The sequence below is a fragment of the Palaemon carinicauda genome, chromosome 10 (genome assembly GCF_036898095.1).
Source record: "Palaemon carinicauda isolate YSFRI2023 chromosome 10, ASM3689809v2, whole genome shotgun sequence".
Classification (NCBI taxonomy): domain Eukaryota; kingdom Metazoa; phylum Arthropoda; class Malacostraca; order Decapoda; family Palaemonidae; genus Palaemon; species Palaemon carinicauda.
In genome coordinates this window covers 146,549,034-146,560,657 of record NC_090734.1, presented here as the reverse complement: position 1 = coordinate 146,560,657, position 11,624 = coordinate 146,549,034, and positions in this window count along the sequence as shown.

Here is an 11,624-nt window from a genome sequence, read left to right as displayed (position 1 = left end):
CTATGGGAACATTGATTTGTCAAAGAAAAACTATGGGAACATTGATTTGTCAAAGAAAAACTATAGGAACATTAATTTGTTAAAGAAAAACTAAGGAAACATCGATTTGTCAAAGAATAACTATGGGCACATCGTGTTGTCCCCCCCCCCCCCAAAAAAAAACCATGGGAACATCGAGTTGTCCAAAAAAAAAAAAAAAACTTTGGGAACATCGAGTTGCCCCCCAAAAAAAACTTTGGGAACATCGAATTGTCCAAAAAAAAAAACTTTGGGAACATCGAATTGTCCAAAAAAAAAAAAACTTTGGGAACATCGAATTGTCCAAAAAAAAAAACTTTGGGAACATCAAATTGTCCAAAAAAAAAAAACTTTGGGAACATGGAATTGTCCAAAAAAAAACTTTGGGAACATCGAATTGTCCCCCCAAAAAACTTTGGGAACATCGAATTGTCCCCCCAAAAAGCTTTGGGAACATCGAGTTGTCAAAGATAAACTATGGGAACATCGAGTTGTCAAAGAAAACTATGGGAACATCGAGTTGTCAGAAAAACTATTGGCACATTGAGTTGTCAAAGAAAAACTATTGGCACATTGAGTTGTCAAAGAAAAACCATAGGAACATTGAGTTATCAAAGAAAAACTATGGGAACATCGAGTTGTCAAAGAAAACTATGGGAACATCGAGTTGTCAGAAAAACTATTGGCACATTGAGTTGTCAAAGAAAAACTATTGGCACATTGAGTTGTCAAAGAAAAACTATAGGAACATTGAGTTATCAAAGAAAAACTATGGGAACATCGAGTTGTCAAAGAAAACTATGGGAACATCGAGTTGTCAGAAACACTATTGGCACATTGAGTTGTCAAAGAAAAACTATTGGCACATTGAGTTGTCAAAGAAAAACTATAGGAACATTAAGCTATCAAAGAAAAACTATGGGAACATCGAGTTGTCCCCCCCCCCAAAAAAAAAAACATGCGAACATCAAGTTGTCAAAGAAAAACTATTGGAACATTGAGTTGTCAAAGGAAAACTATTGGAACATTGAGTTGTCAAAGGAAAACTATTGGAACATTGAGTTGTCCAAGAAAATCTATGGGAACATCGAGTTGGCCAAGAAAAACTATGGGAACATTGAGTTGTCCAAGAAAATCTATGGGATTATTGGGTTGTCCAAGAAAGTCTATGGGTTTATTGAGTTGTCCAAGAAAAACTATGGGAACATTGAGTTGTCCAAGAAAATCTATGGGAACATTGTGTTGTCCAAGAAAATCTATGGGAGCATAGAGTTGTCCTAGAAAAACTATGGGAACATCGAGTTGTCCTAGAAAAACTAGGTAAACATTGAGATGCTAACAAACGTAGATGGGAACTTTAAGCTATCTAAATAATAGTTATGGGTACATTGAGATGCTCATAAAATCAAATGGGACATTGACATGTCCCAAAAGTTACATGGGAACATTGAAATTTATACAGGAACATTAAGATGCGATGTCAAAAAATATATATGGGAATTTTGAGATGTCCCAAAGAAGATATGGGAACTTTGAGATGTCAAAAATAAAGATATAAGAATATTGAGATAGAAAAAAAAATCATATGGGAATTTTGAGATGTCTCCCAAAAAGATATTGGAACTTTAAGATGTCAAAAAAGATAGAATTACTCATTGAACCGATAGTAAGTTGAGAAGCTTTAAAAGAAGAGGTAGCAATTGCAAGACACCCTTAAAAGAGGGAATAAAATTGACTTCACAAAGATGGGAACACTAATTTTCCCTTAATAAAGATAGGAAGATAAAAGTCTCCTGGGAGAGAGGTGAAATATCATGCTGTAGAGAAGAGAGATGAAACATTAAACTATGAAAGATATAGAAGGTTAAATTACCACTGGAGATATGGATAACCTAGTTACCCATTAGAAAGATAGGAGATGAAGTTTCCATTAAAAAGATAAGATGATCATTTTGCACTGAAAAAGGATGGAAGAACAAGTTTTCCATTAGAAAAGGGATGGATCAGGATATCCACAAGTAAAAGAGAAGACCCAGTTGTCCATTAAAAAGATGGAAGATCGAGTTATCCATTAGAAAGATGGAAGATCAAGTTATCCATTAGAAAAATGGAAGATCGAGTTACCAATTAGAAATAGGGAAATAAAGTTAACAATTAGAAAAATTGAAAATCCTGTTATCCAATAGAAAGATGGAAGATCGAGTTATCCATTAGAAAAATGGAAGATAAAGTTATCCATTAGAAAAATGGAAGATAAAGTTATCCATTAGAAAAATGGAAGATAAAGTTATCCATTAGACAAATGGAAGATCGAGTTACCATTTAGAAATATGGAAATAAAATTAACAATTAGAAAGATGGAAAATCATGTTATCCATTAGAAAGTTGGAAGATAGAGTTATCCATTAGAAAAATTGAAGATCGGGTTATTCATTAGAACGATGGAAGATCGAGTTATTCATTAGAAAGATGGAAGATCAAATTAGCCATTAGAAATATGGAAGAGAGAGTTATCCGTTAGAAAGATGGAAGATCGAGTTATCCGTTAGAAAGATGGAAGATCGAGTTATCCTTTAGAAAGATGGAAAATAAGAGTTATCCTTTAGAAAGATGGAAGATTGAGTTAGCCATTAGAAAGATGGAAGATTGCTCTAACCATTAGAAAGATGGAGGATTGAGCTATCCATTAGAAAGATGGAAGATTGAGCTATCCATTAGAAAGATGGAATTTTGAACTATCCATTAGAAATATAGAAGATCGAGTATCCATTAGAAAGATGGAAGATAAAGTTATTCATTAGGAAGATGGAAAAGAGAGTTATCGATTAGAAAGATGGAAGATTGAATTGCCTAAATGAGAAAAAAACACTTACTCATGAGTAGTATGATTTCCAAGTACTGGTTAAAATTGAGATAGAATTTATTTATCAGTAATAACAACAAATCCAGCCGTTTCTAATCCACTGCAGGTCAAATGCCTCAGACATGTCCTTATTCATGGCTGGGGTTTGGCCAGTTTTCATCACCACGCTGTCCAATTGCCGATTGGTGATAATGGGAGACTTTTGTCTGATCGCTTATTGCAAACCAACCTAGTATGGGTGAACGTGACTAGTACAGCTTTGCTGATCATTGCAATGCACAAACCCTTTCACCACATTAAAATATCCTCACTCAGAAAGGTTAATTTATTCACTCCAGTGAAGAAAAGTTACTCTTAATGTAATCATGGAGATTACTCCAGCACCATATATGGATGAGACCACGATGAGGGGTAGATGGAGATGGTTTGGGCGTGCTCTTCGCACTCCCCAAGAGAGATTAGTTCACCAAACTTTCAACTGGGCTCTACAAGGCACTAGAACCATTGTAAATCCCCCAGGCCTACATGGCTGAGGACTATGAAGCACGAAGTAGATGATGAATGGAGAAGTATTAAATTAAAAGCTCAAGATAGAGACGACTGGCGAAATCTAACCGAGGCCCTTTGCGTCGATAGGCGTAGGAGATGATGATGATGATGATGAATCATAAAATCTGGATAGCATATTTTCCAAAAAGAGAGATAAATTTCGGCAGCTCTAAAGACAAGTTGGCCTTTTTCCTTATGGAAATAGGAAGAGGAGAGGTCTTTAATGTGTCCGGTGGCTGCTATATTATGGAGAAAGGTTCAAGTTTCTGTTCTTAGAAAATAAAATTGTGCTGAAGGTTAATAGTATAATTCTTTTAAGTAAAAAAAAAGAAGAGAGAGAGAGAGAGAGAGAGAGAGAGAGAGAGAGAGAGAGAGAGAGAGAGAGAGAGAGAGAGAGAGAGAGAGAGAATTATTTCAATACTACTTTTCTAGAATGTCCTGCCATTATATATATATATATATATATATATATATATATATATATATATATATATATATATATATATATATATATATATATATGTGTGTGTGTGTGTGTGTGTGTGTGTGTGCGTGCGTGTGTGTGTGGACGAGAGAGAGAGAGAGAGAGAGAGAGAGAGAGAGAGAGAGAGAGAGAGAGAGAGAGAGAGAGAGAGAATTATACTTATTTCTTTACTTACAGCAAAACTACCGTATATGTTGAAAATTTTTACCGCTAAGACCATTACCAAACGACGCTTTTACAGTAATGTAATGTTTGGAAACTGCACACAAAAGTATTTTTGTTTTTTTCCCGATAGATGGAGTTAGGTACGATGACTTGAGAACAAACATTATTGTCAATGCTTTTACTCTGATAGCAACGGATAGTAATGACTTTCATTTCATGTGGCAAAGCTTCTACTTCGCTTTTTATGAGTTGACATTTATCTTTGCTTTTTATATGATGAAAAGAAAGAGTTGCTACATGAACTAGCCATCTTTCTTAGACTGTTAAGATTTTTCTTTATTTCAGGATTACGATTTGTACAAATGTGTGCGTAAGGTTGCATGTGCGCGCGTGTGTATGCCTCCACTTTTGGGTACATGTGTGTGAAGTATCACAGTACAAACTAGAGGGGCACTCAGTAGAGCGCTGACCTCCACCGCTGCAGCTTATTTCTCTACATTTTGTTCGACCTTGGCTTTCACCTTTGACCTTAACTATTAATTGGCGTGGATTTTCATACACTCAAATATAAACCGAGTCTCTGTGACAACGATGTCCAAACTTATGGCTGATTACGTGAATTGGAAATTTTCCTTGACCTTGACCTTCCAAAATTTAATAATTTCCAGCTTTTTGCAGAACAGTTAAACTCTGCAAGTTTCATAACACGACAATAAAATTGTGGCCAGAAAGATGTTCACACTCAAACTCACACACACACACGCAAACAGGGGGTCAAACTTAACCTCCTTCCAACTTCGTTAGCTGAAGTAATGATACAAGAACTCTTCTTATTCAACTTTCTAATTTCCTTTTACCGAGACACACTTTCCAGTGACTTATAAATAACAGCATGTCAGCATGATTATTCTACCCGTTATTGCAAACACGAAACTAACCCTTGAGTCTGCCATCTGTAAATTACCAACATAAGATTTTTACATGAATTATGTAAATTGTTTCATAAATCACATGTTATTGTAATTATTTTTTTTAAGAAGCGAGCCCAGAAAATACAAAACTATTTATCTAATAAATACTACGGTATTTCCAAAATTTAGAATGGGTATGTCTTGCTGAAAGTAAAATATTTAGTTATAATAATAATAATAATAATAATAATAATAATAATAATAATAATAATAATAATTATTATTATTATTATTATTATTATTATTATTATTATTATTATTATTATTATTATTATTATTATTAAAGCTACAGGTCTTTTTATAGTTTATATGTGACATATCTGTTTTGACGTTGTTACAGTTTTTAGAATGATTTATTGGTAATTTGTTCTCATCATTTATTTATTCCTTTATCTCCTTTCCTCATTGGGCTATTTTTCCCTATTGGGCCCTTGGGATTATAGCATCTTGCTTTTCCAACTAAGGTTGTAGCTTGGATAGTAATAATAATAATAATAATAATAATAATAATAATAATAATAATAACCCTAGTTAGAAAAGCATGATGTTATATTATAAGCCAACAGGGAAAAATACCCCAGTGAGGGAAGGAAATAAAGAAATAAATAAATCACAACAGAAATAATGAACAATTAATATAAACTTAATATTTCAGGAACAGTAACAACATTAATAAAGATCTTCCATATATAAACTATAGAGAGTTATGTCACCCTATTCAATATAAAAACATTCAATGCAAGTTTGAACTTTTGAAGTTCCACCAATTCAGATGAACCTCGTAGAACAGATAATCCCAAAATTCCTAAAAATGAACAAATTGTAGTTTTTTATACGACCCAAAATTTTGAAATTTCTAGAAATAAACAATTTGTAGTTTTTTTTTTTTTTTTTTTTTTTTTTTTTTTTTAAACGACCCAAAATTCTGGAATTACTAAAATTAAACAAATAGTTTTTTAAACGACCCCAAATCCTGAAATTTCTAAAATCAAACAAATCGTAGTTTTTTAAAAGACCCAAATCCTATAATTCCTATAAAATAAACAAATTGTAGTTTTTCAAATGACCCAAAATCTTGAAATTTCTAAAAATAAACAAATTGTAGTTTTTTTAAAACAACCAAAAATCTTGAAATTCCTAAAATTAAACAAATAGTAGTTTTTTAACGATCCAAAATCCTAAAATTCCTAAAAATAGATAAATTGTATTTTTTTTTTTAACGACCTCAAATCCTGAAATTCCTAAAAAAACAAATCGTAGTTTTTTAAACGACCAAAAATCGTGAAATTCCTATAAATAAAAAAGTCGTAGATATTTTAAACGAATCCAAAATTCCAAAATTCCTAAAAATAAACAAATCGTATTTTTATTTCAAGGACCCAAAACTCTTCCATAAACTCCCCATTTGGTTCCTTCTGGGAATCACTTCATATTTCCTCCGAACTGCCAACAAAAGCTATTAGGCTCTATAAAGATCTAATAGCGGAACCATAATATCGAAATACCATTAAAAATGACTGGCCATAAAGCCCATAAAATCGGGTCATTGTCCTATCATCCTTGACCAGGAAATGGAAACTAGAATGATAGAAACGATAGAAAATAATGACCTTTTCCCCTTACATTAGATTTCGAATCTGGGCCGAATGGTTCTGTGCTTATGCTAGGAAGACTTACAGTTCCGGGGGTGCAATGCCGGAAAAGACTGAAGTTGCACCCAAGGAGATGAAATGGCCTCTTTGGTTGCACCATGATGCGAAACTTAACGAGGTTGGAAGGTCAGGTGGAAGAAGAAAAGCGGGAATGGAATATGTATTTATATATATATATATATATATATATATATATATATATATATATATATATATATATATATATATATATATATATATATATATATATAGTAAGTTGGCTAGGGCACCAGCCACCCGTTGAGATACTACCGCTAGAGAGTTATGGGGTCCTTTGACTGGCCAGACAGTACTACATTTGATCCTCCTCTCTGGTTACGGTTCATTTTCCCTTTGCCTACACATATACCGAATAGTCTGGCCTATTCCTCATACACCTAACAACACTGAATTTACCAAACAATTCTTATTCTCTCAAGCGGTTAACTACTGCACTATAGTTCTTCAGTGGTCACTTTCCTCTTGATAAGGGACAGAAGAGAGACTGGTAAGCAGCTCCTCTTGGAGGACACTCCAAAATCAAACCATTGTTCTCTAGTCTTGGCCAGACATAACTACGGGCTTTAGCTGTAGTTAGGACAGAGGGAAGGGGTGTGTAGGGTTGAATCTCTGTGTATTAGTACAGGGGCGAAATCTGAAAATAGGCCTCGTTTAGGTTTTAAAATAATTTTCTGTTACAAGCCGGCATCCACCATATATTGTTAGTATATGATGTCCTGCATTCAGTAAGGGTGGATGACACTTGAAATTTTTCCGAAAAGGGCCAAAATTAACCATTTTTAGCGAATACGCAATTTGAAAAAAAACGACGAAAACACTGAAGACTTGTTTATGAAAAACTCTGTAATTCGATCATCTTGTATGCTATACATGATTATGATACCTCATTTTGAAGCTTAGGATAACACCTTTGCAAAAAAAAAAATAAATATGAAAGATTATGTAAATTGAGGGTCCTGATTAGGTCAAAGGTCAAGTGATCACGTGATTACCAATTTTGGGATATTCAATATTTTTGACCTCAAATATCATACTTTGCCTGCATATATTTTTATAAGGATGGTTTCAATCTTAAGAGGACTTCCTTAGGCAGTTTTTAAAAGTAAAAGGGTCTTTTAACTCCTTTCTACCTAATATTTATGAGTGATCGAATTTCCACCCTTTTTGGAAAAATCCCTAAAATCGTTGAAAATCATGTTTTGAATACTTGTTGTGATATTAATTGCTATTGTTCTATTATAATCATTGTGTTTAGAATAGTACAGTGTATAAGGGGTGTTTTCAGTTGAAAAGGGTTAAAGGTCATGTTCATCACGGATTACATGATTATCCAATATGATCAAGTTGCTTTAAAAGTCAAAATTTCTTTTCCACTGAGTTACTTGTATACACACATAGGCAGTCATTTAAGTTCAACTACTTAACTTCTAACATATTCACTGACTAGCTAGTTTGTATCATCATCCTCTGCGTTTGTATTAATGTTACATAAGCCCTCACAAGCACAAGCACTTGTGCAATTCTTCTGCCCCGCTCTCACACAACCGCATCTCTTGCCACAGCCAGTTATGCATGAACAGGTCACTAACTCAGTGCAAGCTTTCGGAATAGGTGCTAATGTCATTAGTTCTGGCTTTATCATTCCATCTTCAAGTATCCAACCACTGTCTGTCGCATTATGTAGCATGGGAGATGGAGTCAAGACTTTCTTCCAGACAAGGGCTTGGTAGTTAGCGCGCCTTATATGTTTGTCAAGCGCATCTTTAGTTGGTGGAAGGGCGTCAAGGGTTTCCTTTCCCTGGACAAAGGTCTTTACTCTTGCTTCATTAATGAGATCGCAATCTTTTTCATAGAGCCTGCAAGCAAATCTTTCTGCTCCTGATATTGCTTCTGGAGTCAGCTCCACAGACCCTAGCTGTTCCAAACTTTCAGGTTCCTGAATGAATACTTTCCACGCTGTTTTCTTTCCCTTTCCTGCAAATTGACTGACACTATCGCATCCTGTGATTGCATGAAAAGCTATAACGTTCTTTACAATCTCCTCGGGGAGTTTTATCTCATGTACTGGAAAGTATGGCCGTTTACCCGTTTTACCTGTGTACATCCATATTTGTGCTGGTAGCCTATCTCTGAAACCAAGTGCCAACACTAGCACTTCTGTGTCTCTGCATTCCAATACCACTCTTGCATACCCATTGATACATGCATCTTCAGCGTGAAGTATGAGACGAGTATCAGCCTCTTCTTGTGTCGATTTGAGGTGATCAATAGTCCGACTTGAGGATGACCAAACCCCTGAGACATCTTCAAAGCCTCCAGCTAAAACAAGCTCGTACTCAGATGACAGCTCTCTTTCAGCTTTCTCAACAAGGGATCTGGATAGAAAAGCAGCTAGATCAGCTTTATTTGCAGCCAAACTCATAAAGGATTTCCAGTTGGGTGGAACTTTTACAGCTTTTGAACTGATGACACGTCTAATTGGTCTTGCTTTTCCGGCTCATTTCTTGCGTGTACCTGATTTTATTAATTGTCAATGTACCGATCAAACAGGACATTAAATCCGTGAGTATGTTGTACCAAAGCGGTTCAAGATGTTTGTGCAGAACACTTCACCAAGGTCACCAAAGGTTTTGACATTTTCTGGCTTTCCAATAGCTTGTATTAGTGCTTGACCATCGATAAGCAGGCATGTTTTGGCTTCACTTAAGGGAAGTGTAACTGGGATCTCTATATCCTTTGCCAGAAAGTCCTGTAGCTGAGCTTTATCTGTTGTATGAAGTTGACGATTTGTTCCAGCAAATGCCCTTGGGACTGGGGATAGTTCATGCTGTAAGATACTGACTAAGTCTACCTCTCTCCCACTTTGTGAAGCAACGAACAATCTGTGAGTAAGATCACGGTCGGCTTTGACTTCCTTCTGTTTCCCACCTACTGAAGGAACTTGAGTTTTGTACATGGAGCTGACGGCTGCAGTTTTTGTGCGGGCTATTTTTCCATAGAAGTCCTTTGACTTTTCAAGAAGTCTGATGGCTATAAAGGATTCCAGAAGTGACATTCCGATTATTGGGGCTTTCATTATATCCCTTGTAATTTCTTCTGGAACAACGTCTTTTGTTGTCAGGCAAACTAGGTCCTCGTGATGTTCTTCACTGAAGCTAAATACACCAAATCTTTTGAATTCTTCCATTATCTTCTGAACATCATGTTCGTCTCTTTTAAGGCGAGTAGGGCCAGACTCTAGGCGACACCATTCATCATCGATATCATCATCTACATGGAGGTTAAACATTTTAAAGGTTGCCTCTGCCAATCTTGCCTTTTCATTGTACACCAGACACCATTTATCTCTTGCAGCATCCCGCTTTGTTATCCCAATGATTCCGCCGCTGACCTTTGACACCTTATTTACATGCTCGAGGGCCTGCTCAATTGATACCTGCGAGAATTTCTTGTTTGTCCTTTTCACTGAAAATTTCCCTCTAACAAACTGATCATGAACATAAGGAGCAGAACTAGGTAGCTGTCTCATATCGGCCAAATACACTGGTCCCCATCTTGTGTAATTTGTATGGTTGTACAAAGCGAACCAAGGAAGCATCCTCGCAAATGAAGCTAGATGGAGTTCCCATATACCTTCTCTTTCATCTCGGATGAAGTTCAAGAGGATAGAGACCATCTCCATATAGTTTATCCAGTTACCTTCTAATTGTTCCGAGCAAATAGCCCATAGCCTTTTAAATGATACTTGGCCTCTGCAGCGACTAGATCAGATATGCCACCAAGGCGATATGAAAGTATGGAGTTCATTTTAACTCCTTCCACTATTTTACTTGACGTCTCCAGGGTTAGAACTTGGCAAAGGGTTTCACCATCAGCTTGACAAAATATACACCGAGTCCATTCAATAGCTTTCCGACCGATCCTTGTTGCTGTTGTTGCTGTTTTTTCCGTGCCACTGTGAGACTCTACCGAGGCATTAACATGACGCTTTTTCAGACGTTCTAAATGTTGCTTACTAGTGAAAGTTGAGTAGCAGTCCTTATGCTAGTGAACCTTTTCAAAATCCAAACTTTTGGATTGCAACCAGTCTATTGTATCTGGATACTTACAACAGTTATGTGCGATTCGAATATTCAATGCCTGCTGTATAGATTCAACACCACGAGGGGTTGATTTACGTAAAGCATCTACACTTCCTTTTTGGCAGCTAATACATTTGCCGAGCAAAATGTTCTCTATGCGCTGGCGTTTAAGACTTTCTATTGCAGCAACTGGCTCCATGGTCTGAAATCATATAGTTTAGCTTTAGAACTCACATTAGGGATGTGGGGATAAAGTAAAGATTACATATAACTTTTGCGATGCCCCTTCCCAAATTGCTGGGAAAAATAATTTTGAGTGCAAGAGCCATATGGTATATTAATAGGCTGTACATCATTAGATCTATAGCAAAAACAAAACATGCTCACAGAAACATGTTATTGATTATGAGATGGTCCCTAAGAAGCACATGTTGCAATACATTTCACTAGTTTCTAATTGCCACATGAATTAGACATGCATCACTTACATCAAGCGACCCCTACGATGCACTGTGGTTTACTATATTATGAGATCAAACTTGCCTTGCTTAATCAGTGATCGTTGAGACGGGAAAAGATGAATTTGTCACAATTGAGAGAGTGAAAGTCATCCACCATCTTAAAACAAAAGACTTCATAATGCTGCCATCTATGTGCAAACAAGACTACTAAACATTTAGCAACATGTGGTCCATAGCATTAGGCCACCAGAATTAGGCCTGATAAGATTAGGGTTAGGGTTGGGGTTGGGGTTAGAGTTAGAGTCAGGGTTAGGGGAGAATTTCACTACATGTGCTGTAT